The sequence below is a fragment of the Rhinolophus hipposideros genome, assembly GCF_964194185.1.
Source record: "Rhinolophus hipposideros genome assembly, chromosome: 15".
Lineage (NCBI taxonomy): Eukaryota > Metazoa > Chordata > Mammalia > Chiroptera > Rhinolophidae > Rhinolophus > Rhinolophus hipposideros.
In genome coordinates, this window is record NC_138061.1 from 5,765,947 (window position 1) to 5,792,681 (window position 26,735).

The 26,735-nt window shown below is 51.9% G+C and overlaps 1 protein-coding gene across 9 annotated transcripts in view; it reads left to right on the forward strand.

Annotated features, from left to right (window-relative positions):
* CTBP2 (C-terminal binding protein 2) overlaps positions 1 to 26,735 on the forward strand; it is a 156,466-nt gene that overhangs the window by 5,781 nt on the left and 123,950 nt on the right. Inside the window, exon 1 of one of the 9 annotated variants that reach the window (XM_081073787.1) lies at positions 5,151 to 5,288. The exons of 7 other annotated variants lie outside the window; for them this stretch is intronic. The gene's annotated coding sequence lies outside the window, so the exon portion shown is untranslated. Of the gene's footprint in view, positions 1 to 5,150; positions 5,289 to 26,735 lie in introns of those variants that run through there. One more of the 9 variants, XM_081073778.1, reaches the window with a different exon arrangement.

Here is a 26,735-nt window from a genome sequence, read left to right on the forward strand (position 1 = left end):
AGTCTGTTTTGTAGCGTTAGGGAAAGTGCAGCTAAAATGAGGATTTTCATGTTTTGTTACAGCTGCTGCCATTTCTGAAAACACTCACCTGTCTTGCTGCTTCCTCCTTCGTTCCTTCCTCCTTCATTCACAGTGCGGTCCTGTTTTCACATGGAACCTGAGCTTCCAGAATGGAACCAACTCTGGAGCAAAAGTGACAGGTCCTGCTACCTCTCTCTCGAACCCCTGCCCTAAGTGGCATCAGTGTAGACATTGAACACTTGGGGGAGCTGATGCCAGTTCTGATTTCAGCCAGGTCCACCTGGTTGACTTTTGGGGGCCAGCTGACTTTTCTATCTGTGTCTAGCCTACACCCCCCTGAGTGAATGTTTTAGAAATGACCTGGTTTAACTGTTTCTGTCACTAAATTCAACAGGTGGTTGCCTAGAGTTGGTTTCATAGTCGCAAAAATTTTGATAGAACAGGTTGGGTTCTTACTCGTAGTGCAAGCAATCCTTTTGGTTTTATAGAGAATTGTGACTTCTTTTCTAGGTAATAACAGAAGCCTTCATTTTCCTCCAAGGCTGGATAGTGTTTAGAGCACGTTGATCCCAGATAGCTCTTGTTGTCTGAACCTGGCAGGCAGTTTCACCTTTGGCTGTTGTTTTCTAGGAGTCCAAAACAGTTTGGAATGGGGGTGGGGCAGGGAGAGTGCTTTTCATCCACGTGGTTCTTAAAATCCTTCCCACTAGTCAAATGCAAAAAAATACACCTTTATGTTGCTTTCACTCCCTTCAGAAGTGCTCCTCTGATCAGCAATGTGCTTTTTGCCTTAAAACAGATCCTCAATTGGGACTTGAAAGAAAGGTACTTAAAAGAAGATTGACCGGAAATAATGGCAATTTTTGTGTCTCATCCCCGTCTTGGTTGTGGCAGAAACTTGGAAGGGCTTTTTTAAAGGATGTGTGACAGAGATGCTGTGTGGGTCTTTCTGCAGCTAGCCACGGGTTTGTAAACTCTGCCGCCCTCCAGCCCTGCCTGAAATCTGGCTTCTGGTAACCTTTCCCTTCCCTTCATAATGAGGATGAAACATTATGGAATCACGGAATCCCAGGAAGTTTCTTTGGCAGGAACCGTGGACTCTTCCGGCCTGATGGTATTCCTCCCCCTCCCCAACACCCCCAGTATGGCAATTTAAAAAGTGTGCCTAATGTCGAGACTAGCTGAGAGTCATTTGCTAGGTGTAAATGGCCTGAATCCAACCTGGAAGTGTTCGTATTGTACCTGCCCCAGGTGTGCGGCAGGGGGCAACGGGAGAGTGTGGAGGAACTTCAGCAGGTGAAGTTCTTTTGCTGTAGGGGGTGAGAGGCCCGGAAAGGGTTTTGTGCACCTTTCCTGTTGAATGGACTCTGGCTGGGACTTTATTCTTTTGCTGATGTCTGTCTGTAGTGGGGTCAAACAAAGTAACAGTTTATCCTCTGCTTGTTGAGTCCCAGGTGGGCCTAGGGAAGGGGTGGCGGCAAGGCCCCCATGCCCGTTTGGGTCGGGGAGAACCCAGACGATGGTGCTGCTTCTGGGCCTGCCCACCTGACCTGCAGCCAGAGCCAGCAGCAAGCAGGGCGGGGAGGGCCTTCCAGAGCTCTTACAACCCTGTCCAGGAATGGTTGAGGGGACTGAGAACATTCAGCTTCCAGTGGAGTGGCCTTGCCTGGTCACGTGGCTTTGCTGGGAGGGACAGCATGCTGGTGACACCCGGGAGGTCTTGCATTGGAGCTGCCAGGCCAGATGTGCAGCGTTGGCTCGCAGCACTGGCTGAGCTTGGCTGACCTCTGGGTCTGGGGGTGGGGTAAAGTTTTCCAAACTCAGAGACCTCCAGGGTGCCCTGCACTTGGGGGCACTTGCCTAATGAACTTGGTGGAGGGGGGCGGAATGCTGTGATTTCTTCCCAGTGGGGGTGTGACAAATATTTTTTTAAATTTTCCGGTCCTTTATCCAGAAGTCTGTGCTGCTGGTGGACGCACCATCTGCCCTTCAGAGCTGGATGGAACCGGAGGCCCAGCATGGAAGCCAAGGGGGAATGACGTTTTCTACCCATATTCCTTAGTATCCCAGGATACACAGACATGCACCTTTTTCTCAGCGCTTCCTGGTTATGGGCTAGAAGTCACTCCAGGGGGGCAATCAATAAAGAGTATGTTTTTCTGTACAGATATCAATATGCACATATGAGTGCCTAAAGTAAAATCTCAGACTGTTTTTGATCTTAAAAACATTTCACAGTCATTAATCTTCACGACGCTCCTGCGGGCTAGGTAAATAGAGCAATTCCTATTTTATGCAGGAAGAAATATTGACTTGCTGCCCCCGAGTCATAAAGAGGCAGTTCTCCGCTATAAGAGTAGCACGTGGGTTTGGGGGCCCCGTGGGTTTGGGAGCCCTCAGCACGGAACTGCTATATTCAGTCCAGGGCTACTTCCGGTCTCCTGCACGACCTTCTCATGCTGGGAGGGCAAAGCTGGGCCTGGGTGAAGGCCAGCCCGCGCACCTGGCCACCCTCTACCTGGAGGGGCGGGGTCTGGCTGCCTTCCCGGAGGGCTCCTGGACAGCCTGCGTGCTCGGTCTTGCGGGAAGGACAGCTGGGGTTCTGGGGTTCTAGGACCCTCCCTAGGCCTGCAGGTGAGGCCACCCTCCACCCCTCATACCCCACCCCTGGGACTCACTGACCTGACAGCCCGTCTCCCCCTCTGCAGGCTCTTGTACCTACCCCCCCCCAGACACCTGTACCTGACTGCCCCGGAAGCTCCTTGCCTTTTCACTTGTAAATTTCTAGCTGCTCCCCGGCCGCTGGGAAGTCATGGAGGGTGTTAGAAATGGCTCCTGCCTCTCAGTGTCCACTTCCTCCTCCCTCCCGCTGGCCATTGTGTGGGCAGAGGGGGTCCAGGAGGGCTCTGCGGTACATCCTGCATACCCTCTGGGTTGCCAGCACCCTTCCTGGCCCTGGGAGCCTGGATAGGGGAAGGAGCCACACGACAATGCAGCCCCCAAGATGGACCCCTAACCCACGGCCAAGGCTCAGAGCAAAACCAAGTACCTGGCCGGACCGTGCCTGAGCCACCCTCACTGATCATGAGCTCCGGAGATCCCAAAACGGGGGTCACATCTCTGTCATATACCCTCCGTCCCCTCTCTTTCCTGTTGAACAGGGAGGTTCACTGATTGACGACTGCATGATGGTGACGCAAGGGCCGCATCTCAGCAACTGGCCTGCGTAGCTTCCCCTTTCTTGGGGTGTTGAGGCCGCGGTTTCTGCGGCAGCCTTCGAATCTGGGTGTTTGAACTGTACTAGAAAAGGCAGTAGCAGTTGCTGTGGGACTCTGAGGGCTACTCAGGCCTTCCTCCAAATCTGCATGCAGGACAAGGGACCTGACTGCTTTCTCTGCTCCTCCCTCTTGGAGCCTGATGAGCCATGTGACTAGAGGTTCCCCACCAGTGAGTGGTAGAGCCCGCAAGATCTGGGGCGTGTCCTTGTGGCACCCTTCTTCTTGGCAGAGGAATTCCTGTGGGTTTGGCTCTTTGTATCCTTGCAAAGTTAATTGGATGCTCAGGACATCCACCAGGTGATTTAACTAGTTTTCTTATTTTTGTTAGGTAACAATGTAACCACCATTTACTGAGCAGTTATTTACTTAGTATCTGTTGCTCTCGGTGTGTATGGCATTGGATTTTCACAACAAGGGGGGGATGGGGTGATGTCGGGTGCAGGAGACACTTGGGTGACTTGCCCATGACAGCCCCACCCCCCAAAGTGGCAGAGCTGGGATTGGAACTGAGCTGTTGGCAGTGAGGTGCCAGCAGAGTTTCCTGGTGGAAGAGGAACACCCGCCCTGAGAGCCTCCCTCCTTGCCACCCTGAGAACAGAGGGGGGACGAGAGTTCCAGGTGGTCCTAGAGTCGGGCATGTTCTCCCTGGATTCATTCAGACGGGCCTCTCAGAAACAATTAGCTTTCTCAGACCCAGAGTCGCTTTCCAGATCACATGGGGTATGAGAAGCCTGGCTTGTTTTCATTTCCTTCTTTGATTAGTGATCCTTTGTTAAGATCTCACAATCTAATGCCAATGGGGTATTTCTATATAGTTTCCTGGACTGGGCCTGTTTTAAATTCACTACGCTTTTTGGGTTAATGAACAGCATGGCTCCTGATCAGAAGCCTGAGGGGCTGGCTCGGTAGACACCTCCCTCCCTCCCCCGCCAGGGCCACGCGCTCATGGTGAATGCCGGGGAAGAATTCTGCCCCTGTGCGTCACAGACTTTGCAGGCAGACTGGACACCCAGTAGGACCTCAAGGGCCAGGCACACTGCTATTGCTTCCATTTATCCTCACCTCTTCTCGGGGGTAGAAATGAGTCCCTGTTTTACCCACGAAGAAACTGAGGGTCAGGGAGGTTAACTAAGTAAGGGGGCCTGAAGTTTCACTAGTTCTAACTCCATCTGGCTCTCTGCAATTGATTGAGAAGTCTTTTGGCTTTTGACTGGCGCTTGGGTACATTTGGGGATGACTTTGCCACACGAGGCAATTTAAGACCCCTTCTGTCCTGGTCTCATTTTCTCCCTTGCCCTCCATCTGGGTGTCTCTGGTGCAACCCCCCACCCCCAAGAACACCCACCCACACATACTCCCTGGGATTCCATGGATAGCTTTCAGAAACAGTGCTTAGGGTTTTTTGCAGTAAAACTGGATTTAGTGTCCAGGTGTCATGTTATCAGTGGGTATGGCTGGGATTTCCAAGTTTGGGTTAGTGCTCTTCCTGGGAGTCTTGTCCAAACGGCCCCTCCTTGTGTGAGCCCCTCACTTGGGGGAGGGGCCGCAGGTGGATTGGCTGCTCCCTCCTCCCTCCCTCCCACCTGGATTCCTTATGCACATCTTACCTTAGGAGTTGGTTCCTGTGTTCAACACGGGGGAGGCTTGGGGAAAGAAACAGGGAAGATGGTGAGGATTTCACCTAATTGGAATAGTCTGTTTGCACCACTCTTGGAAAAACCAGCCAGAAACTTGATTCTGCGCGGTAAACCTCCTTTGGGTTTCTGCCCTGCGTTTGCCTTGGCCTTAGAAAGGAATTTGAATGAATACTCCCGAACAAAAGGAACAAGCCTTCTTTTCAAAGAGGCTATCAGAATTGAAAGGGAATGGCACGAAGTAGGGTGTGTCCTGAAATCTGGAGTAGGGCCCTGCTTGGGTGATTAACTCACCTGAAAGGCACCCAGAGCAGGTGATGCAGGAGTTCTCCTGTTGACCTTGGCTTCTTTTAAGGTAAGGTCCCCACAAGGTGGAGATTTTCCTGAAAAACAGGCTTTCCTTTAATTATGAGATTACCTTCCTGTCCTGCAGTGCTTCTCTTCCTTTCACCAACACGTGTGTACTTGCAAACACGGGTGCCTGGAAAATCCCTGAAGCGTTTGGTGATGTCCTGAGGCCCCAGGGGGGCTGGGGGTGGTGATGCGGTGGCCTTTGGCTTCTGCCTGGTCTTCTGGAGGGCTGAGGGGAGCTCTGGGGTCTCTGTTGACCAATCAGTTGTGAGCCCCGGTGGGCTTGCTCAGCTCCAGCTTAGGTAATGATTCTATCCTAAGTAACCCCCTGCAGTTTGCAAAGAGGGCTCCATTCCCCTTCACTCTACAGGGAGAAGGGTGGTGCATGGTGGGCCCCAGCCGGCCAGCTCCCCTCTCTCCTCAGGCCTCTCAGTTGTGTTTCCTTAGGACAAGAGAAAGGAGGAGCTGCGTCCTCAGGCCCGGCCCGTCCTCAGGCCCAGCCCGGCTGGACCATCTGGAAAGTGGATGTGGCTGGGTCTGAAGGCGTCCAAGCAAAGAATGCCCTGAGGTTCCTTGTAGCTTTTGTGAGCCTTTGCTGGCTGGCCACAGCATGTAGGACTGTGGGTGGTCTCAGGACCCATCTGGGCCTGTAGTGCGGGAGGTGGGTCTCGTGGTCCTGCTCTCGGTTCAGGGATTCCCTGCCTCTGCAGAAGAGCCCCTGAGCTTGGTACCTTAGCCCCTCCAGTGGTACATGGTGGCGTCTGATAGGTTCCCCGCATGCCCACGCTGATGCCACAGTGAGCACGCCAGTTTCCCAAGACCCTATTTTTCTTGCCCTGGCCTTTTGCAGAGTCCTGTCATTCTCGCTGCCCCTCCAAGGTGCTGGTGCTTTTCACTCAGGGCTGAGGGTTTTTTTTTTCACACACACACATCCTTTCTTCTCGTTTCTCAACTAAGCCTGGGATTAAGAATGTGGCTTCAGCTGACAAAAGCCAGGAGATTTCAGAATTAAAGTTGGAATTCTGTCTGTAATGATGTCTTCCTGTGTATTTAAAGAGGACTTTGAACGGAGGGTAATTTTTTTCCTCCCTAATCTGGCCAAGATGTGCTCCAAGTACAGTGGACAAAGGAAGCTGCTCAAAATGACTTGAGTTTTCTTTGCGGTAATTGCGAGCTTGCCTTATTTGAGTCCCTTGGGTCCCGGCGTGTGAAGGGAGTGGGGTTGTGACTAACAGTTTGGGTTGTACTTTTACTGTCTCAGCCAGTCCTGAGAGCTTAGAAGCCCCTCGAGCTCAGCAAAACCACTTAGGACACACGTTGCAAGTGTTTCACTGGTTCTTTGAAATGTTTCTGTGCCAGAGAGATTAAAAGGGTTCCCCCCCCCAATTCCTTTCATCTTCTAGAGCAGCATTGGGCAAGTGGGGTCTTAAGGAGAGTGACTAGGGGAGCCCCATCTGGGTTCTTTTTCATTTGTGGGGAGGGAGCATGGTCAGTGCAGAGACCAGAGACCACTTTTTGGGCATTCCTGTAGCTGCGAGTTTTGCAACCTGGTGACCACTTGGCATGCAGGCTGCAGGCTCAGATCCAAAAGGTTTGCTGGGGCCGCCCCAGCAGCCCTCGCAGAACCCTGGGCTGTCCTCAGTGTTTGCTGTGTGACCGCTTTGATGGTGAGGGAGAGGTCCCACCGAGATGTCTGTCGTCCTAGCAGCTGAGGCCTAGCAGCTGAGGCCGGGCCCAGGGAGAGATGGCCCTGCCCTCAAAGTGTGTGGGTTGTTGTGTGTTTTTTTTTCGTTTTTGTTCTTTTTGGTATAAAACTTATTTTTTTCTTTTCTTTTTTTATTAGTTTCAGGTGTGCAAAACAATGTAATAGTTAGACTTATATCCCCTCACAAACTGATAACCCCCTCCCCCAATCTACTACCCCTCTGACATCATATGTAGCTGTTACAGTTCCACTGACTCTGTTCCTTATGCTGTTCTCCACATCCTGTAACTATATATACACACACATATATGTATATATTAAATTGTAGTTGTCATTCATTATTGTTTACTACAGGCGACAAAATACATTGTCACCAGCAGGAAGTGGCATGAGATGGGACAGACTATTCTAGAAAGTGTGGCAAAGGAGGGGTGGAAGGAAACGCTTGACTGCATTTAGGATTTACTGAGCGTTTGGAAAGGGCTTCCGTTTCTGATTCTAAGATGAGGGTAGGAATAGGGTATGCTGTTGTACGGTTCCACGAGGTAGTGCTTAGAATAGGCCTGACACATCGTAGGTGTTGGTTAAAATTTTTAAAATACAAAGTAAATAAACGAGTAATTCAGCTACTCTTGTCAGAGGTGCTGTGTGCCCCCTCACCCAGCCTGGGTGTAGCGGAGGTTCTGGATACAGGCTGTGGGAGAAGGCAGGGAATGGACTCACGAGGGGCGGTTTTATCCTTTGTGCATAACAGTGGGTGAGTTTTATGGAGGCAGGCGAAGGGTTGGGGCATAGGGAGAAGGCTTTGGGGTGGGAGATGGGAATCCTGGCACAATGACACATCAGCAGAATCCACAGTGCCGGGGGCAGGGAAGGGGTGGGTCTGGCTTTGTGAGGGAGCAGCCCCTCTTCTGGATTCCTGGGGCCAAAATGATGCACGGAAACCCGTTCAGGAGGCTGTTTTTAGGCTGTGGAATGTTACTCTGGGTTACATCACTGAGAAATGCCTAGTAAAATATTTACTTTCTATTTAAGACCTACTTTCCCTTCCCAGAGAAGGAAGAAAAAGTGAGTCGTTGGGTGCCGCCTGCCTTTGCCTGAGATCAGCCAGGGTGGGGGGCCCAGCGGCCATTGACAGGTGGGGAGGGCAGCTCAGTTTTTAATTGGCCACCACTGGCTGCTGAGCACTGAGCAAATAGAGCACAGTGAAGGTGGGCGTGGCCCGGCCACCTTCCTGGGGGGGGTTGTGTAGGAAGAGGCCCTGTATCTGCCCCTTCCCCTCTCGGGTCTGAGTGGGAAGTAGGAGGGTCAGTGCCTCTGGAATACCGCGGGCAGTGGCCTGGCTTGTTGGGTTTGTCTTCCTGGCACGTGGTGGGCACTTGGGCAGCAGCAGGGCTGGTGACTGGCCCTGGTCCCGCTGGGTGGCTGACTGGTTGTGGGTTGTTCTTGACCCAGCCCTGGAGATGGGTGCTGCTTAATCACCTCCTCCAGGGCATTCATTCGGTTGCAGGGACTGACTGGGTGCCCACAAGGGTCAGCACATGGGTGTGGACATGGGCCGCTGGGCAGTGTTGCTGCTCCAGCTTCGTGTTGGGCTCCAGATGCCAGTAGAAGGGTCTTGTGAGTGTGAAACAGCGATGTAGGGGCTTTGGGAGTGTGTTTGGGAAGACGTCCTTGCAGGGATTGTGGACGAGACCGTTTGTCACCTTTGGGGCAGGTTGGTCATTTCATGGACCAGCAGTTTCTTTGGGCTCAGTTCATGCCTTTAAAAAAGATCTGTCTTGGAAAGCTAGATATGTTCCTTGAACATGCCCTTGGCAGGCCTCTGGTGCTAGAATGCAAGGGCATCTTGGGGGCCAGGCGTCAGGATGTCATAGATTCATGTGTGCAAGTCCTAGGGAGAGTGCACAGTAAATAAGATGTGAATGCACGTGGGAGTGCCCAAATGTTAGCTGTTTGTTACCATTATGACCAGTATTACTGATGGTGGTGGAAATGAGAGTAAGTTCCCTTCCCGCCTCTGCCTTGTTCAAGGTCTGAGCAGTGTGTTTCACTTCAACCCTTTAGGACAGAAAGTTGGGATTAGGGTCTTCCCAGGGACCTGGAGGGGTTCTCTGTGCCATGTTGTGTCGGGAGGGAGCCCATTCTGCCCCCGGAGTCGGCCACATGAGTTTTAGTACTTTTAGTGGTAAGAGACTGGCTGTGGGGTTGGTGGTTTTCACACGAGTGACTCACGCAGTCCCCGGGGAGGTACCCAGGTAGTTTGAGAGGGTGGCCTCTGGAGCAGGGGGTTCCCCAGGGCACCCCTGGCCTGGAGTCAGTCTCCGAGGGCTCCACCCAGTGTCCTGTTGGAGAAGCTGTGGGTGGAGCCCAGAACATCTGTATTTTTAGCCAACTCCTCTGGGAGTTGCTTAAAGCAGCCAGGGTTTCTTAAAGCAGCCAGCCCTGAACCTGCCAACAACACACAGACTGTCTTTCTTTTCAAAACAAACCACTCCCCCAACACACCCACGCACTTGAGTCTAGTGTTTGAACATTTGGCATAACAAATGATTGAAAGATTTTTATATAACTTGAATACCACCCCCCTCCATCTCCCAAATCTGAATGAATAGATTTGAAAGTGGGAATAGGGATTTCTGCCCGACCCAGTCTCATTTGTTTGCTTTAAGAGGGATTCTCCACCCCCTCTGACAGAAGCAGGCATTCCTAGGGACACGAGCGAGGGCCATTTCATGTGTGCTCATTAGAATTGGAGCTGGGTCCATATTCAGATGCACTTGACATTTAACTTTCTCTCTTGACCAGTCGGCAGTGTTCCTTGAAGGGAGCCGGGCTGAGTGTCACAGCGTACTGGCAGGGGGAGAAATTGTTTTTATAAATTCTATTTTATTAACATATGAGCCACTCCATGAAGCACGCTCTGAATATCTGTGCACACAAATCCAAGGTGGGTGTGATAGCGTTGATATGATTTTCCCAGTGACCCGTGTGACCTTGAAGTTGGCATCAGCGGGAAGTACATTCATCCCATAATGCAGGTGAAGGAGGTCGCGCCCGGAGCTCACTTGTGCCCCATCGCATTATTTCATCAGGATGCCATACTCAGATTTGGGGACGACACCTTCCATCTCAGAAATGAAAGTCAACACGTGTTGTCGCAAATCCTTTTTATCTTGTTTGGTGACTTGATTTTATTTATTTCTTGATTTGTGACTTTATTAATTAGTAGGCTTCAGCGAGGCTCATAGCCTATGTTTCCATGTCGATGACAGCTTACTTTTCATTCTATTTGTAGAAATCCTTTGTGCCACATACGCTCGTTTTGTTTTCAGTAGCAACCCTGATAGGAGACAGTGAGGCAGTGTGGTTACTTCTCACTTGTGGAATCAGTGGACCAGTCTCACCAGCCACCTGGATGGGCTCACAGTTAATAGATGGTGCAGCAGGATCTGAACTGGTTCTTCTCCAATACCAAGCCGTGTGTCCAGGTACCCCAACTCTACGGATGAATTGTGTACAAATTTGAAGGCAGGGAGGGGGGCAGAGAAGTCCATCCACTTACGAGTCTGGAGCCGTTGGCAGAGGTTCCTCGGGCTGGTTGAAGGGTGAACTTGAAAGGATATGCATGGTGTCCTCAGAGGAGGAGCGATTAAGGGGCTTCCACCTGCTCCTTGATATGGGGGTTGGTACTCCACAGTTGGGGGCAGAAAGGATTTGCCCTTTCTGGTTTGGGTAACTGCTTTCTGGGGAAATTTGGGGATACTCTTTGAGTTGCACGCAGAGCCATTTACTGTGACAGCCATTACAGCCATTACCTTATCTACGTGTCACCTGGCAAAGTGGCACAGGGCTAGGTGTGTAGGGGTCACATGTTAAGTTCTCTAACCTTGCTCTAATATGAGAAGCAGGAGGTTTGGGGGCTGTTTTTGGACTCGGGTTAGCAGAGAAATGACTTTATGATTTATGTTGTTTATGAAGACTAGCATACCTATCTGTTTTCATATAGACACCTTAATAGAGATTAAACACAGAATAAAGCAGACGCGTGAACAGAGATATTCCCATGAGCAGTATTGTAGTGTTAGGCGGTGTAATTATGTTTTGTACACTTCCCAATTAGGCAGCTCTACATTACTGGAAAAAACCCCTTTAAGAGATTTGGTAAAGCTTTATCATTTAGTAGATCAAATAAAATAGACGTATAATGTTTTATGCATAGGGTTTTAAATTTTTACATGATAAGGTAACTCAGGTTGGATTGATTTGTGGAAATTTATGCAGTGATATTGAGATGGATTTACTTCTTCTGAAAATTGTCTGTTGAGGGAATATGTGCTTCTCCAGCAAACAGAGCTGCTGCTGTGTGCCAGACACAGCCGGACACCAGAACTACAGGCAAGATCCAGGAAATTTCCCCAGAAATTCAGCAAAGCAGCAGGGAATGTGCAAGGGCTGGGTGGGGGCAGGGTGGGTCATTCCCAGGCTGAGGGGTCGGGGAGGGTGTCCTGCTGCAAGACTTGAAAGGAGTTGGTGGTGTTCTCGTGTGACTGAACAAGTACTGTGTGGCATAGCCTCCAGGCGTGCGCTTCTCCCCACCCCCATCCTGACCAGCCGGAGGCCTTGGGCAAGTGACCCCAGCTTCTTGTCCTCTGTCCTCACAGTGGGGTGCTGGATGTTGTTGCTCCTACCTGAGGTCCTCTGTGAGGGTTAAATGAGTTAGTGCCCTCCACTGGCCTGGAATCAATTCTCAGATGTTGGAGTAAAGAGAACGAGGTGCGGGGCAGTGCGATGGGCTGGGTCTGCAGATACAAGGAGGGCCAGATGGTCGTGGGGTGGCTGCGTGCAGGTGTTCTGCCCTCAGACATGGCATTTTACAGCCACGGCTGTGGTTCCTGGGAGACTGACCAGCCATGGACTTGACCTGAGTGGGTAGGTGACGAGGGGAGAGGAGCTGTCAGGAGTGTTTGGGACTCAGGCTGACGAGTCCAGGGGCCGGACTGGCTGTGGGGCAGCGAGGGAGACAGTCAGGGTCGCTCAAGTGCTTGGGGGACATGGTGGGGCAGTCACTCACCATTTCGACCCAGCGTTTTGTTGCTAAAGCTGGAGCTCGCCGGCACGATCCTGCTCTGTCCTTCTGGCCCAGGTGTCAGGATAGGGCCCAGGCTATTTTGTCAGGGTCGCTTTTCTCTCTGCCTCCGTGTAGGTCGTCTAGGAGGGGCGGGGGTGGTGGCAGTCCGCTCTTACAGAAGGGATCAGCAAGGGGACAGCTCTGCCCTTAGCGTGCTCTGTGACCCTGGGTGAACTCGGACCCCAAACCTTTGTTCCCCTTCAGCACTGGTACCTGGATTCTCTGGATGGAGGCATGCTTGGGATCTCAGTGTCACCAGACAAGGACCTGTTTGGGTGGGTGTGGCCTCTGGGGCGGTGCTCACAGGGGCTACTGGCTTGGCTTCTGCGCCCAAGTCCCAGACTTGCTCAGGATGACGATGGCAGCCACCAGCGAGGTAGAGCCAGCCCCACCAGAACCTTCTTGCGGTGGGTGGGGAAGCGCCCTCGGGAGCCCATGCTGTCCTCGTTTGCTGACATGGGTTTGGAGTTAGGCTAAAGGAACTGTGATGAAGCTAAATGTGATGGATGGACCCCCGAGGTAAGAGCAGTTAAGGAGCCGTACTTGAGGAGAATCTCATTTTTCATTTCCTGGCCACTGACTGCTAGAGGTACTGAGGATCTTTTGACACAGTTGTTTGAAGTGCAGCTGGATTTCAGGGGGACAGCGAGCCTGTATGTAACAGGCGTTGACACTTGTGGGTGTTGGTAATTGGGACAGAGGCACTTCCTGGCAAGAGCTGGTGGGGAGGACTAGACTTCTGCAGGTGTCACTCCCGTTAGTTGGGATTGGAAGGGCCCCTCTGACCCCTCTGTGGGTTCGTACAGTTTACTGCATAAAAGGGAAGTCATTTGTTATTTGTTTTGGTCCTTTAAATTGTTTTGTATAAATGTAATTTACATACAGTATAATTAACCCTTCCTTTCACTGTGCAGTTCTACGGGTTTATGTGTGAATAGCACGTAGCAGAATAGCCCAGCCACCAAGGAAAGACCCTTCCCCTTATGGTTATGCTGCCCTCCACCACTCATCCGAGCGTTCCTTTTTGAATAGAAAGGCCCACCTAGATGTTTGGCGAGGTAGGCAGGTGGTCGTCAGGTGCCAGGAGTTTTTGGGACGTCTGTAGCGTCACAGGATTTCACGTGGCTCAGGAGGACGCTCTAGTCACAGCAGGGGGACTTGCCTGAGTGGCACTACCTGGGCCATCCCAGGGATGCCTGAGAATTAAGGCAGTCGGCCCAGGCCGGGCAGGTTGGCTCAAAGGCCAGTCACTGTAGCTGAGATATTGTCTGCCCTATTCCGTCTCCCCCCCCCCCCCCAGTGGGCAGTTCTGAGTCCGCACTTTCTGGGCCTTTGTGCATCTCAGGCCATCTCCCTGGGCCTCCTGGGGACATGCACACGACAGCTGCTCACCACCTCTTCCACACAATGTCCGCCAGCCCCTCTTGGGAGGTGCCCGGGGACAGGTGTCTCCTCTGGTCCAGAGAGACTGCGAGTGACCGCCAGGCCACAGGCTGCTTGTCTCCTTTCTCCGTTGGGGAAATGGCTTTGGAGAGAGCCAGGTGGTGTACCTACTGTGTGCTGTGACTATTTCATTCCCGTGTGCTGTTCCGTGTTCGTGTGACCCCCGAGGACACAGGGCTGTGGGTTCATCCCTCGGGTCCCCATTGGTTTTCCTGCAGGTAGAGGCCAGCCACCTTCTTGTGGGCAACGAGGGTGGTTTGTGGCAAGCCTGGAGGGACTAGAGAACTTTCCCGTGGGAAGGTCAGTGGGTGCCAGCAGTGGGGCACCTGGGTCCCACCCTGGAGCCAGAGTCCTGGGTTCACTCCTACCCCTACCAGCTTCCATGTGTCAGATAGGCTCAGAGCTTCTCTGAGGGGAGGAGCTATTTCATGAGAAGCTGCCAGACGCTCTAAGCCCAGAGCATGTGCTCCACAAGTGTCCCCCGTGTTGCAATCTGCGAACGGAGCCGCAATCGACTCACTTGCTTCATGGTTTTTAACATTATCTTATTTCCGTTCAGTGGGAGGAATTTTATGAAATGAATCTAGGAATTTAAAAAAATTAGTTGGAGATCGCTACATTTATTCATCTTCTGGTTGTTGCTGAAAATGTCTTTTCAGTGCTGGTTTTTTGTCACACACCCCTTGTCCCCCCCATATGGCCGAGTGCTGAGGGCTGGTGACAGCGTTCCTCACACTCTGGCTCACGATGCATCTTGTGTGTGCATTTGCTGTGTTAGGAAATGCTTTGACGCCTGGGAGCTCAGAGTAAACGTGACCTTGGTTCCTGGCCTGAAATTCATGTCTCAGCCTCATCCATGTCTGGCCTTCCGGGGTGGTCATCTGTGAGCTGCCATCTGGCCAGTGCAGTGGTGATATGGACACAGCTGATACGATCTGGGGTCTTCTAGGTACAAGGAGATTGGAGCCTGGGAAGGGGAGCTGAAAGGTTGGTACCCAGCATGACCCGAAGGCTTTAGGAGCCAGCGGACTGTGTAAACCGGTGTCCTGGACCCTGAACAGAGAGAGAGAGAGAGAGAGAGAGAGAGAGAGAGAGAGAGAGAGAGAGAGAGAGAGAGTCCACCAGTGTGCTCTCCCGCACTTCTTACTTTGGGGGACACCGCCTCAACTGGTGGGAAGACCCGTGTCCTCCCATCCCAGACAACCTGCAGGACCTGGCCGCAGTGAGAATCCGGGCTCGGTGCTGCGCAGCCCTGGGACAGCAGTTCTCTCTGTGGTCCTCGCCAGGGAAAAGAGTTGTCCAAAGGCTGGAGTTTATTGTGGGAAAAGTTGAATGCTGGATTTTATTTCAACACAAGGGACAAGTGTGTTCTATGTCCTGAAGAGCATCCGTAAGCGTATTCAGTAGTGCCGTCCACAACAGTAAGAGCCACCGTGGTGGTCAGTAGCGGAGCGCCCATTCTGAGCGCAGCCCCGGGCTGCTGCTGTTCTGCACCTGCAAGGACTCCTAGCGCCCTCCTTGGGTTCCACGCCTGTCTCCACAGGGTCACTTCTAGGTGAGAAGCCACTTCTCTTCAGGGTCCTTTGAGTAGATCCTAAAATTCCTTAAAATCTCGTGGGTGGACTTGGAAGGAAGTGAGCGGGCAGCCACTCTGCTGTGTGGTGGGGCGAGAGCTTGCTGTTGTGTGTCCGGCCCAGCTGGCCCGGGCTAGGGAGACATTCTTGGGGTGTGCACGTTGTCACCCGACTGCTTCAAGGGAGACTAGTTAAATGAGGCCTTTGCCTTCCTTCGAGAATATGAGAAAAACGGTAGTTTGGTGGAATAGTAATAACAATGCTAATAATGATGATAATAATGCTTTTCATTGAGCACCAGGAATGTGCTGGACACGACAACATACACGTAAGTGCGTTTGGTGCGTCCATTATAGTGACAGCCGCTGTGCCCGTCGGCTGACTCTGGCATTGCAAGAGGCTGGTCCTTTCTGAAAACATACATTTTTGTTTACATTTGGGTAGTGGTTGGCTGGTCTGATTTTTTTCTTTTTTTTTTAAAGCTTTTGGCTTGGAGAAATTTTCCATTTGGTGATGGCAGTTATCCTATCCTGATATGTAAATTGATTACAGCAGCTCTTCCAAGTCTTGCACGTTTGATTATCCTTGAACCTCCTCCTGCCTCTTCTTTCAACTTATTTTTAGCTCAGTCCTTGAAGCCTCAGTGTGAGACTGTCCATCTTCAGCTGTTTCCGAACTGCCAACGGTCATCTTAATCAGCCTGTCCAACGATTGTCTTGCAAGTCGTGTTAGCGTGGTAGGAACAGGGCCCACTGGACGGGCCTGGGTTTGGTCTGGACGTCTCCACGTCCCGAGCTTTCTTCCTCTGACACAGGGATGAATGAACTTGACCAGCAGCCACCTGGATCCGGGAGCTCCATCAACACAGGGATTATGAGGTAGTGAGGCAGTGGCCCCAGCCCAGCCCAGGTGGGAGGAAGCGTGGGAGCCTGTTACCAACCTGGTCAGGCCCTTGTTTCCTAACGTTTGCTTCACATCGAGTTAATGCTGAGTCCCAGGCTCTATTCGTGAAGTTGGTCACCAGCCTTGGTTTTGTACATGAGTGAGACCAGTGTGGCGGGTTTTGGGGGTGCAAGGTGTCCCTCGTCCAGCTCCCTGGGGCCCTCTCAGCATCTGATACCCCTCAGAGGCCCCAAAGTCACCAGTCGCGGTGGACTCCCGGATGTTTTCTTCTGAGCCTTACCTCGATAAGAATAAAAGCGTTTTGGTGCTTGATTCGATTTGTTTGCTAGAAGATTAGTACAAAAGCAGGAAGGAAAAAGAATGTGGTGGAGGTGATTGCTAGACTGGCAGAAGGTTATTTACGGATTTTTGCTGACAGTCCTTGTTTAAAGGAATTCCCTGTGAGATTTATGAAGCCTTTCCAATTTATTGTCTTTCCAAGTAAGGTAAGCAAATAAATAGGGTATTCTCTTTTATTATAACCCTACCCGGTATAAGATTAAAAATAAGAGGAAACAGGGCTCCATTTTTCCAGCCCAGTGTGTTTCTGGAATTTGGAAAGCATCTTGGAAAGGCTTTGTGTTTTGTTTTTGGCTCAAGCACATTGTGCATTTAAAAGATAAAGTTTGACCCTTGATAATGTGGGCTGTTCACCATCCTGGAGGAGAACCAGCTGCTGTGTATGGGGGTGGGGGTGGGGGCAAGGAGATGGCAGGAACAGGGGCTGGACCTTGAATACCAGCCCACCAAGGTCACAGGCCCTTGGGAAACCAGGCTGATGGTTCCCAAGACCCTGCTCTGGATTTGGTCCCAGGTGCTGTGCCCAGAACGGATACTGTTTACATAGGCCCAGGGCACAGCTCCAGACCCTTCTTCCTAGTACCTTGATTTCTCTGTCCCTTTTTTTTTTTAAACACCTTCTCGGAAATTGTGGGTGCTTTCGGTATCTTGGAGAATTGTGATTTTGGTGACGAAATTTAGACTTTTGGGTAAAGAATAACCACCAGAACATGATACCTTACAGTAAGTAAACATCGTGTTTCCTGGTAGTGGCGTCAGTGCTAAAGGTTTGGGCGGGGAAAGCTGGGTGACCTGCCCCCTGCTAACTGCAGTTCCCCCTTCCTTCGCCCAGAGCCCATTTGAAGGCCATGGGTGGCTCCACTGGGAAGACATCCTGTTACCACTTGGGGTCAGTGTGTTTTAGGTCTCTGTCCCTAGATGTCTATGGCCAGTGAAGCTATTTCGGGGGGCCTGGTCGTCAGTGTTGTGGGTGGTGGCTTGTGACAGACAGTGGGGTCCAGCGTCATCGGCCCCTGGCATGTGGTGGGGTGCACGCCGTGGCTTCCGCGAATGAGTCGTGCAGGGGGAGTCCTTTCAGGAGTGAATGGGCCCTAAGTAGGGAGGCCGGGAAAGTGCCAAGGGCTAATTCCTGCAAGAATGGGCTCTGTAGGGTTCCTTTGCCTTCTCGCCAGCTTTCTCCCTAGTGCCACCTCCCTCCTGATGGGTACTAAGGAGTGGACCTTGGGTCATCTCGAGCCATGGAGGGGTTGTCAGCAGTGTGGCCAGCGCTGTATGGGCCCTGGGATGGTGGCCTGAACAAGCCTGACCAGGTTCTGCCTGCAATGAGTGGGCTACACAACCAGAGAGCAGTGGGCAACCAGGCGGGCTAGGCCGGGAGGGGCATGGTGGTCCCAGATTGGGCACTGGGGACCCATCCATACACTCTGACAGCAGGGAAGGCCTCTTGAAGGAGGTGGGCTGTGGGCTTGTCCTCGCTTGGAGGGTGCCCCGCCCTCTGCCTCATCCCTCCAGCTCCATCCTTCTCATGGCTGTCTGGACCTGAGGTCACCTGGAAGCTTTGAAAAAAGCTCTAAGCCCAGCCCCACCCTCTAGAGTTCTGAGTCAGTGGTCTGGGGTGGGACCTGCCTTAGGTAGTTTTAAAAACTCCCAGATGATTCTAATGGGCAACCAGGTAGGGAACCACTGCCTGCCCAGCCCAGCAGCCCTCAGCTGAGGCCACTTGCCCCTTTGTGCCCACAACTCTGAAGACAGGCCGCGAGAATCAGGCAGGTCCTAGCTGCCCTGCCCCACAGACTGGGGGCAAGGGCAGAGAGAGAGGCTTGCTGGGAGGCCTGGCTCTTCAAACATGTGCCTGACATGACAGGTACGCCTCTCCTGCAGGGCCAGATGCCAGGTGACCCAGAGCTGTTCACCAAGGAGTGTCACTGGCAGGACTCCAATGTGGCCATATTTCCTGTCAACAGGTGAGGGTCTCTGGGGCTGGGTCATTTCCTCTGTGAGGCTCTCCTGGAACACAAGTGGAACCAGCTTTGCAGGGCAGGTGCCTGTGAGCAGGTGAGGGAGTGGGGCAGATTGGAGGTGAGGGAGAGCGGGCTGCTGGGGCCCCGCCCACCTCCAGCCCCTCCTGTCCATAAATACCAGAAGCTGGTATGTCCGCCCCTTGAGAAGGAGCTCCAGGAGCAGCTGAATCTTCCTGCCCAGGTCAGTGTGCAGCTGGAAGGAGAGAGTGGCTGTTGCCTAGGAAACATGGTTGGAGGGCCTGACTCAGGCTTGTGGCCCTCTTGGATTCCATGCCTGGGTGGGGGTGTGAACCCCAGAAACTGGTCTGAGTCAAGGGGGGTGGAGTGGGGAGGGTCATATGTGCATTTTCATAGGCTTCTGGGACTTGACATTGCTCAGTATTCTGCCTGGGGTCCCTTGACCTGCAGAGGCTAGGATGAGGGTGGGGGGATGTGTTCTGTGGATTGGCTGGGACAGGAGGGAGAGAGGGAACTAGGGGTGTTAGGGGTACGGGTGGGTGCTTATGGGCTATAGAGGAAATCCTGAAGGAGTTTCCAGGAATCATCTTGTGGAAGCGTCAGTGGGCTTTTGTGGAAGGCCCTGGGGTGGGGGAGGTCAGGGGTGCTGTTGCCCCTAGGTAGGTGGAAGTGAACACATGGTAACAGTAATAGTGTGACACCTGGACCAAGGAAAGACTCTCCTTTAGCCAGGCCAGGTGGGTGGGTGCCCCATGGCCGTCTGTGCAGGATGCTATCTAGCTGCTGCCTCTTAATTACAAAAGGGTTTGAGATCCTAAGAACCACAAAGAACATACTGGGATGGGATGAGCCCTTTGGGGGTTAATGCCGCAGGGGGCAGGGGTAGCTGACTGGCAGGCGGGGCTGAGACACCTCAGCTGGTGATGGTGGGGGAGGGGCTGTGCCGGGCTTGGAGTCCAGCTTGGGGAAGGGAATGCAGGAAGGTACGCAGGCTTCCACTGGAGGAATTCCCACTCTGTCCTGTTGGCTGACCCCCTTCCTTGGGCACCTGCAGAGGCAGCACCCGGGGCGCTAGGTGCTGTGCCTTCGTTCATCTGTCGGGTTCTCCTTGCTCTGTAGAGCTGTGGCAGGTGGCGCCGTTCCCAGCCGAGTCCTTTTGGATCTTTCTCCTCCTGTGCGAGCTTTGCTGGGCCCCTTTCATTGAGGCGTCTCCAGTAGGGATGGGACCGGTGGGATTCCCCAGCCCCTGCCTGGGGATACCTGGACCGACCCTGCGCTCAGAGCTAGAATCATGCTGTGACACCCCCTTAGCCCCCCTGGGTGAACGGGGTGGCAGGAAACGGGGTCCTGAATTCTCCACAGCATCCGACTTGTAGTCCAGTACACTCCTGCCAAATTCTCCCTGTCCCGTGGCCTCTGCTGAGTAGGTCACATGTGGGTGCACTTGACTTGGACTCGACTTGAATCTCTGCTTTTGTTGCTGTGGACGCGGGCACGGCACTCAGCCTCAGTCTCCCCACCCATGAGTTGGGAGTAACAACACGTCCTTGACAGTGGCTGTTGGCGTGAAAATAGGTGATGGTTTTAGAAGTTTGGTCATCGGGGCGGCCTCAGTCTCTGCACGCACAGCGAGTAGAAAACGACTGGAGCTCCAGGTGGCGGCTTTTGAATGCTGGCATTTGTGCCTTCTGAGCGTGCATGTTAAGTATCTGATGTGCACTCTTGTTTCTTGTCTGTTGCTCATCATCATACCGGTGAAGTCCTGAATGCCTTTACGTGTCTCTTTCTGGAACCAAACTTTGTTGCCTATGGGAAAAAAAAAAGCCTTTTCATCCCGGGGCCACAGCTGGTGGGCAGGTGAGCAGGCTCTGGAGGCGCCTGGGCCGCCTGGGCCCATGTCTCATCCCCACCCCCAGAGGCTAACTTCCCGGCGGCTGCACTTGATGCTGAGGGTCAGGCTGCCCTGGGCAAGACTTGGCCCACAGACCTGTGTGTCATCTTTTGTGAGCGCCGACCTACCTGTACACCTATTTTTCCCACACCAGACAGCTGGTATCACTGTACCTGGCAGTGTGGGCAGGACCCAGGGGTCCAGAGCGCTGCTTGCTGCTTCACGCCCAGTCTAAGAAGCTTGATATGGGAAGCAAGCTCAGGGCCACGTTCAGATCCAGGGGCCCTAGTGGACCCTTGGGACTGGGTCACCCATTCTGATTTTCTCTTGTGGTATCTGTCACTTGCTGAAGAGTTTGTTTTCTGGGGCTGTCATTCAGAGCATGATTTTGCACCACACCATTAAAATTTTCAGAGTGTTGTTTGCTGATTTGTGTTTATTGAAGCTAAATCCAGGAGGGTGATGTGAAAACAGCCCTCGACTGTTTACCAAATCGGATTCTTGTTTCTGATATTTTTGTGTATCATCTGTTCTCACTTAAATGGTGTGGAACTTGTTATGCAGATGAAAACCCGTATTTCAGTGAAGTTTTTTTTTTAATTCAAATGAGTTGATAAGAATATGATAGTCAAGGTACTTGATTTGCCATTTGAAGCAGAATCTGTGGCTTGGGCTCTCAGAATTTTCAGACGGGCTGGGATCCAGGTGCCGAGTCAAGCTGGTTGGAAACCCCCCTCTTCCAGTTCAGCCCCTCACCAGCTGGCCAGCCTCTGGCAAGTGACCCCACCCTGGGATGTGGCCCCCCATCTGTGAAATGGCATGTCTTGTGTTTCTTACAAGGTTATTGGAGGACTTCAACTACAGCGCCGTTATTTCATTGGTTCTAAACACTTGAACATCGCCAGGATTGAGTTGTGTCATAAAATTGGTCACGTCATAGTCAAATCGACAGTATTTTTTTCTTTTGTTTCTTCGTGGCTTATAAAATAATGCTGGGCCTAAAATTTGATGGAACCTTAAACTTGCTTGATGGACGTGAGAGCATTTTGCAAACTTGAAAGTTATAGAGTTGGGCATTCCCCAATAAAAGGACAGTTACTCAACTTTTTAAGTAGATCGGTGGCGAAAAGTCCAGTTATGGCCAGACTGTCGCTCTAATGCCGCGGCTGCACGTCGAGAGTCGTTGGTATCAGATTCGGGCCAGTGGTCAGGTAACCTTGCATTCTTGTGTTCGGAGAGATTCAGACGCCTGTATGGCTTCCAAAAGAAGCCTCTCCTGCAATGGAGTCCGAAGGTGAGTGAGTGCAGACGGTCCTTTACTGGTGGGGACTTCTGGCTGGAGGGCTGCCCGGCCACCACCCGGCTTCTACCAGAGGCCCCGGGAGTTCTTCCCGGTGGAACCCCGGTGGGAAGAGGTGTCACTTCCTGGCAGAAGTAATGTGCTTTGCTCAGTGTTTCTTCCCTGGACTGTCACCTGGATACAGAAAGTCCAGCAGGGGATGGCTCGGCTCCCCGGCCCCTGAATCACCCTGTGAAGACTGTGCCCACCCGTCGGGAACACCCCTCTCCTTGTGATCCAGAAATAAGCTTGTAATGTGTTCAGCTGATACTCAACTGGGGGTCTGTTTCTTAACTAATACAGGGGTTTGGGTAGTTTATCAACATGATGGTGACTAAACCAACCCCTGCCTCCACTTCAGTGAGAAGGTGGCCCCTTCTCCCACCGCCAGCTCCGGCCTCGTGGCTTTTGCTTCTCCACCCACACGTGCCCCTTTATTCACCGGGTCCTGGAGATCCCGTCTCCCTCCCCCGTCTTGCTTTTTTTTTTTTGGAGAGGGGGTATGAGGGGCTTGCCTTCCTCCTGCCAGGCTGTGAGCTCCCTGAGGGTGGATATCCCTTCAAGACTTCCCTTCCCTGCCTCACACCTGCCAAAGGACATCCACCTACATGCTTGGGGTACAGCTAGATGGCCCTGAAAGTCTGATTGTCAATCTTTGGAGATGTTCAGAGGCAAGACTCGGGTGGTAAACCTGTGGCCGTGACTGCGCATGGTGTGACAGCCGTGAAGTGTGCCTGCCTGATCTCCTGCTTCTGGGAATGTGATAGACGGGTGGCCCCAGCTGCCGCATTCCGAATCTGGAATCCAGCACCAGTCACAGAACCTGCGCACCCCCGGCCTGCACCCCACCAGGGCCTGCATCTGGCAGAGGTGCTGGTCTGTTGCTGGGAGATGTGGGACTTGTCACAGCCTGCTGGCTTGGCCCAAGGATCCCCCCTCCGGCCTTGAACTGCACTGCACAGCTGGTGAAAATTTCTCCTGCCCGGCCCTTCTCCTTCCCTGTCTCCTGTGCAGAAGTCAGACCCGCAGCTCCCCCGGGCTCCCTCTTCATGTTCCCCAAGAAGTCTCTTGCACAGCTAATGTTGTCTCGGCATCCTTTTTGGAAGACCCAAGTGCACACACATTGAATGTAAAATAAAGTAGGTCAGAGGGACGGTGCCCAGGAATTTCCTCCAGTTTGGGCAGCAAGCCGTATTTCCTGTCCCAGGTTGCGATCTGCCTGCCTCTAAAATGCCAGGGCTGTGGTTGTGTCGGGGCTGTGGTTCTGTTGCTCATGCCTTACATACAGCGAGTCTTAAGTGTGCTTGTACCGGAACTCCCGTCCGTCTGGGCGAAGCATCAGGAGTGGAAGTGGAGTGGGAGCGGCGGTGACCTTTCTGAGCAAGCGTGCACGCTCTGTGTTTTCACTGAGAAGTTGCATGTATTTTCTGTACTTAATACTATTTTAAAAGCCTCTTGGGTGATCCGAGAGTCCTGGTAAGTGCGGCCCACGTGCGACCTGCTCCGGGAATGCAGCTTCAGGTGGAGAAGTCCCACTTTTATAGGACACAGTTTTGAACACGATGGCCGTGTTCGAGCCACGTGGCATTTGGCGGTGGATTTCCAAGGGGCCTGTGGTAAGTGGTTTGCTCTTTCGGAGCTGTTTGTGGCTGCACTGCCCCTGACGCTCCTTGGAGAGGGAGGGTCCTCAGGAACCCTGGGGGCTGCTCCGGGGGTTCCCTTCAGCTGCCTCCAAGCCCTGGAACCTGCACGATGCAGAAGGAACTGCCTTGGGATTTTGTTCCGACACTGGCCCTCTCCCTGTGCAGGGACTTCCTGTGTTGTCAGCCTGCAGTAACAGACCTCAACAAGGCCTGGGCTCCTGGAACTCATGAATCTCTGCATGGCGACAGTGGACCTGACTTGGATGCATGCTGTGCCCACACTTGGCTTTGCAGTGGTTTTTCTGCCTGGCCTGTGGGATTTCAGCCCTCGGGGAAATGGCACCTGCCTCTCAGGTGTTTCTGTGGTCCTCATTCCAGAGATGGAACTTCTGTGAATTGACTTGAGTAGAAGGTTCCCCGAGTGGACATGGTTCTACAGTAAACACACATACGCCACCCCCAGGTCGGACAGTTAACGCTGTGCTCTGTCCATCGCCCCGTCCCCTTCTGCCCCATCTGTCACTTGTCTGCATTTCAGGCCTCGCTCAGCTCCAGCCCTCAGTCCCTGAGTCCTTCCGCATGCATCTCATTGCCTGAGGGTGACTTGTTTGTGGTTCCTTTTGCTTTGTTTTCCTTTGAGCTGAAACTTAGGGTAGGTGTTTGGGGAGTGGGACTGGGGCCATGAGGTAAAATAAATGCATAGACCCTCAGTGTGCCAATCGATGTGTTTTAGCAAATGCACACACCTGTGGACCCAACACCCCTATCGAGATATAGAATATACTATAGCTCCAGAAAATTCCAGGAAGTCCCCTCATGGCCCTTTACAGGGAGTACCGACTCCTATCTCCCTGCTCACCTTTCTCCCCCTACCCAGAGTGATTAATTTTGTGTGTTCTGGAATTTAATGTAATGCTATGTAATATACAGAGGGTGCCAAAAAAAGTATACACATTTTAGGAAAGGAAAAACTGTACTAAAATTGTAATAATATATACTGATAACAAAAGATAAATACAAGTCATGTTGATACATTTTTTGGCACCCATATGCCCGTAGGTTAAATATACGTGTATACGTGTGTGTACAGTATTATGTAGGTGTACGTTATACCATCTGTACCTTTTCTTTTGCAAAAGCTTTTTTTGTTCATCATGTTTTTGTGATTTTTGAAGGTTTTAGCCTGGGTTGATTGCTTGTTCCTTTCTTGCTCGGTGTGTAGTATTCCGTTGTGGGAACTGGGTACCATGGTGTGTTTATCCACCCATCTGTTCATGGAAACTTGGGCTGTTTCTAGCTGTTGGCAATTCTGAATAAAGCTACTGTGGATCATTCTTGTACATGTCTTTTTATGGACATATGTTTTCATTTCTCTTGGATAAATTCCTAGACATGGAATTGCTGAGTCATAGAATTAGGTGTATGTTTAGTTTTATAAAGCAGCTATAAAATTTTACACGGCTACCAATCACGTATGGAAGAAGGAACTAGTAGTTTTAAACCATGTAACAGAATGCTGGCCTTCTTCTTGAAGGTGACACAGTGGGGCGGGAGGGCAAGGGGGTGTGGGGAACCCCCTCTCCTTTGGTCCCTCCACTAGCAAGGAGATGCAGTCTGCACCATTTGCCTTACTAGAGCGGTCTGTGGGGTTCACCCGCTCTGGAAAAGGTAGCCATGCCATTTTATTTAGACAGGGCTTGCCTGCTTCTCTTGGCTTTCCCTGGATGTTCACAACAATCATTGATTTTTCCTGGGCGGTGCCTCACCCCTCCCCTGCTGCCTTTCCCTCCCCAAATACTGTGTTCTTCAGTAGTCAGGGCCTTTGGTTCCTGGTTCTTTTGAACATCTGTGCCCACCTTTTTGCATTCACGACTGACAGGTGAGTTTTGGAGTACACTGGTAACCACGGAGTAGCACAGGCCTTTCTGGTTTGTCGCAGTGTGAGGACGTGGGCTAAGCGTGTGTTCTAGGTGGCTCTGCACATCAGCAACCCTGGGGTCTGGGCCGTCCTAGAACCCAGCGGTCCGGGTGGGCTCGTCTCGCAGGCCTCTGAAGGCTGCTGGCGGCTACTCCAGGTCTCTTCAGGGCAGTGCTTTTGGAGACATGGTTTGTAGGGCTACTGGTGTCCTTGAATGGATTCCATTTTACTTATTTCTATCCTACGTCTTTCAAGAAAGTACTTTGAGGACTCAGAAAAAGGGGATGTTGTAAGAGGGGAAGAGATTGGGGAAGTCCAGAGGTGATAAAAAAAAAAAAAGCAAAAATGCAACGACAAAGTTCAGGACAGTGGCTGTGAACAGGGACCCCTTATGTTGGGGTCTCTCTCCCCGCGCACCTCAGTTTAGGGAAACAATGTGTGTCCTTGGGATGATCATAAAGAGAAAGGCTTCGTTAAGGGAGCCGTGTCCTGGGATGGAGGGAGACTTCCGCCACCAATTGAGGGCCAGTAACACCTCAGGCCTGGGTTCCCACGGCTGCTTCTTGTGCCCACGTCCACTGGGAAAAGTCAGAAGCACAAGGTTGAGGGACAATGTAGGGTAATCTGTGACAGCCCTGCTTAGGGGTATTATTTGATTTGGGATGGATTTAAAATACTCCGGGGACTATTTGTTATTATTATATTATTATTTATTATATTATATAATTATGTTATATTAATATATATTAATATGTAAGTATATATAATATGTATAATATAATATAATTATATGTTATTATATTTATTATTGTTAGTATCAATTGGGGCAATCGGTACTGACCAATTGAACTGAACAGGCTCATTCTCTCTTCCAAAAATAATTATTTATCTCAGCCAAGGTTTTGATGGGTGTTTAGAGACGATGGTTGGAGTTTTACTTCCTCCCCCAAGAAGTGACGTGCAGGTGTCGTGTCAGGATTGCTTGCAGGCCTCTCAGGTGTGCTGCTGGACAAAGCAGGGACAGGCCTGGTTGGTCTCAGTAACAGGAACTTAAAGTCGGGGCAGCGTCTGGTTTGTTTTGCTTGGAGGCAGACACTCCAGGGGGTAAGGCGGTGATGCTGGTGGTTGTGGGTGTGCTGAGTTTGCGGGAGGGGGTGGGGGGAGGTAGAACCTGCCAACGGAGAGGAAGTGTCTGGACGGCAAGGGGTGAGGTTTGTCCTGAGCCGCTGTGGGGACTGGGGGAAAGATGCCATGGGGGCATCGGAATGGGAGTTCAGGCAGAGCTGCAGTATCTCCTTCCGCATCTGCTTCTCAAGCATGTGGAGTTCTGCTCTGTTCCTTGTTGGGACCTCTTGAAGATAAGGTTACCTCTCATTTATCTTCAGATCTGCCTCTCCTGATACGACCTGGCTCTCGGGGCAGCATCTGAATGGATTCAGCACAGTGGTCTGCTTGCATGTGTGTGCGATTGTGCACAAGTGTGTCTGCCCAGCTGGGAAGATAGATGGCAGCTGAGAACAGGCCATTGGCCTTGACTGTTAGGAGTCCCCATGAGCTCTTGGATGTGTGGATGGATATGTACGGAA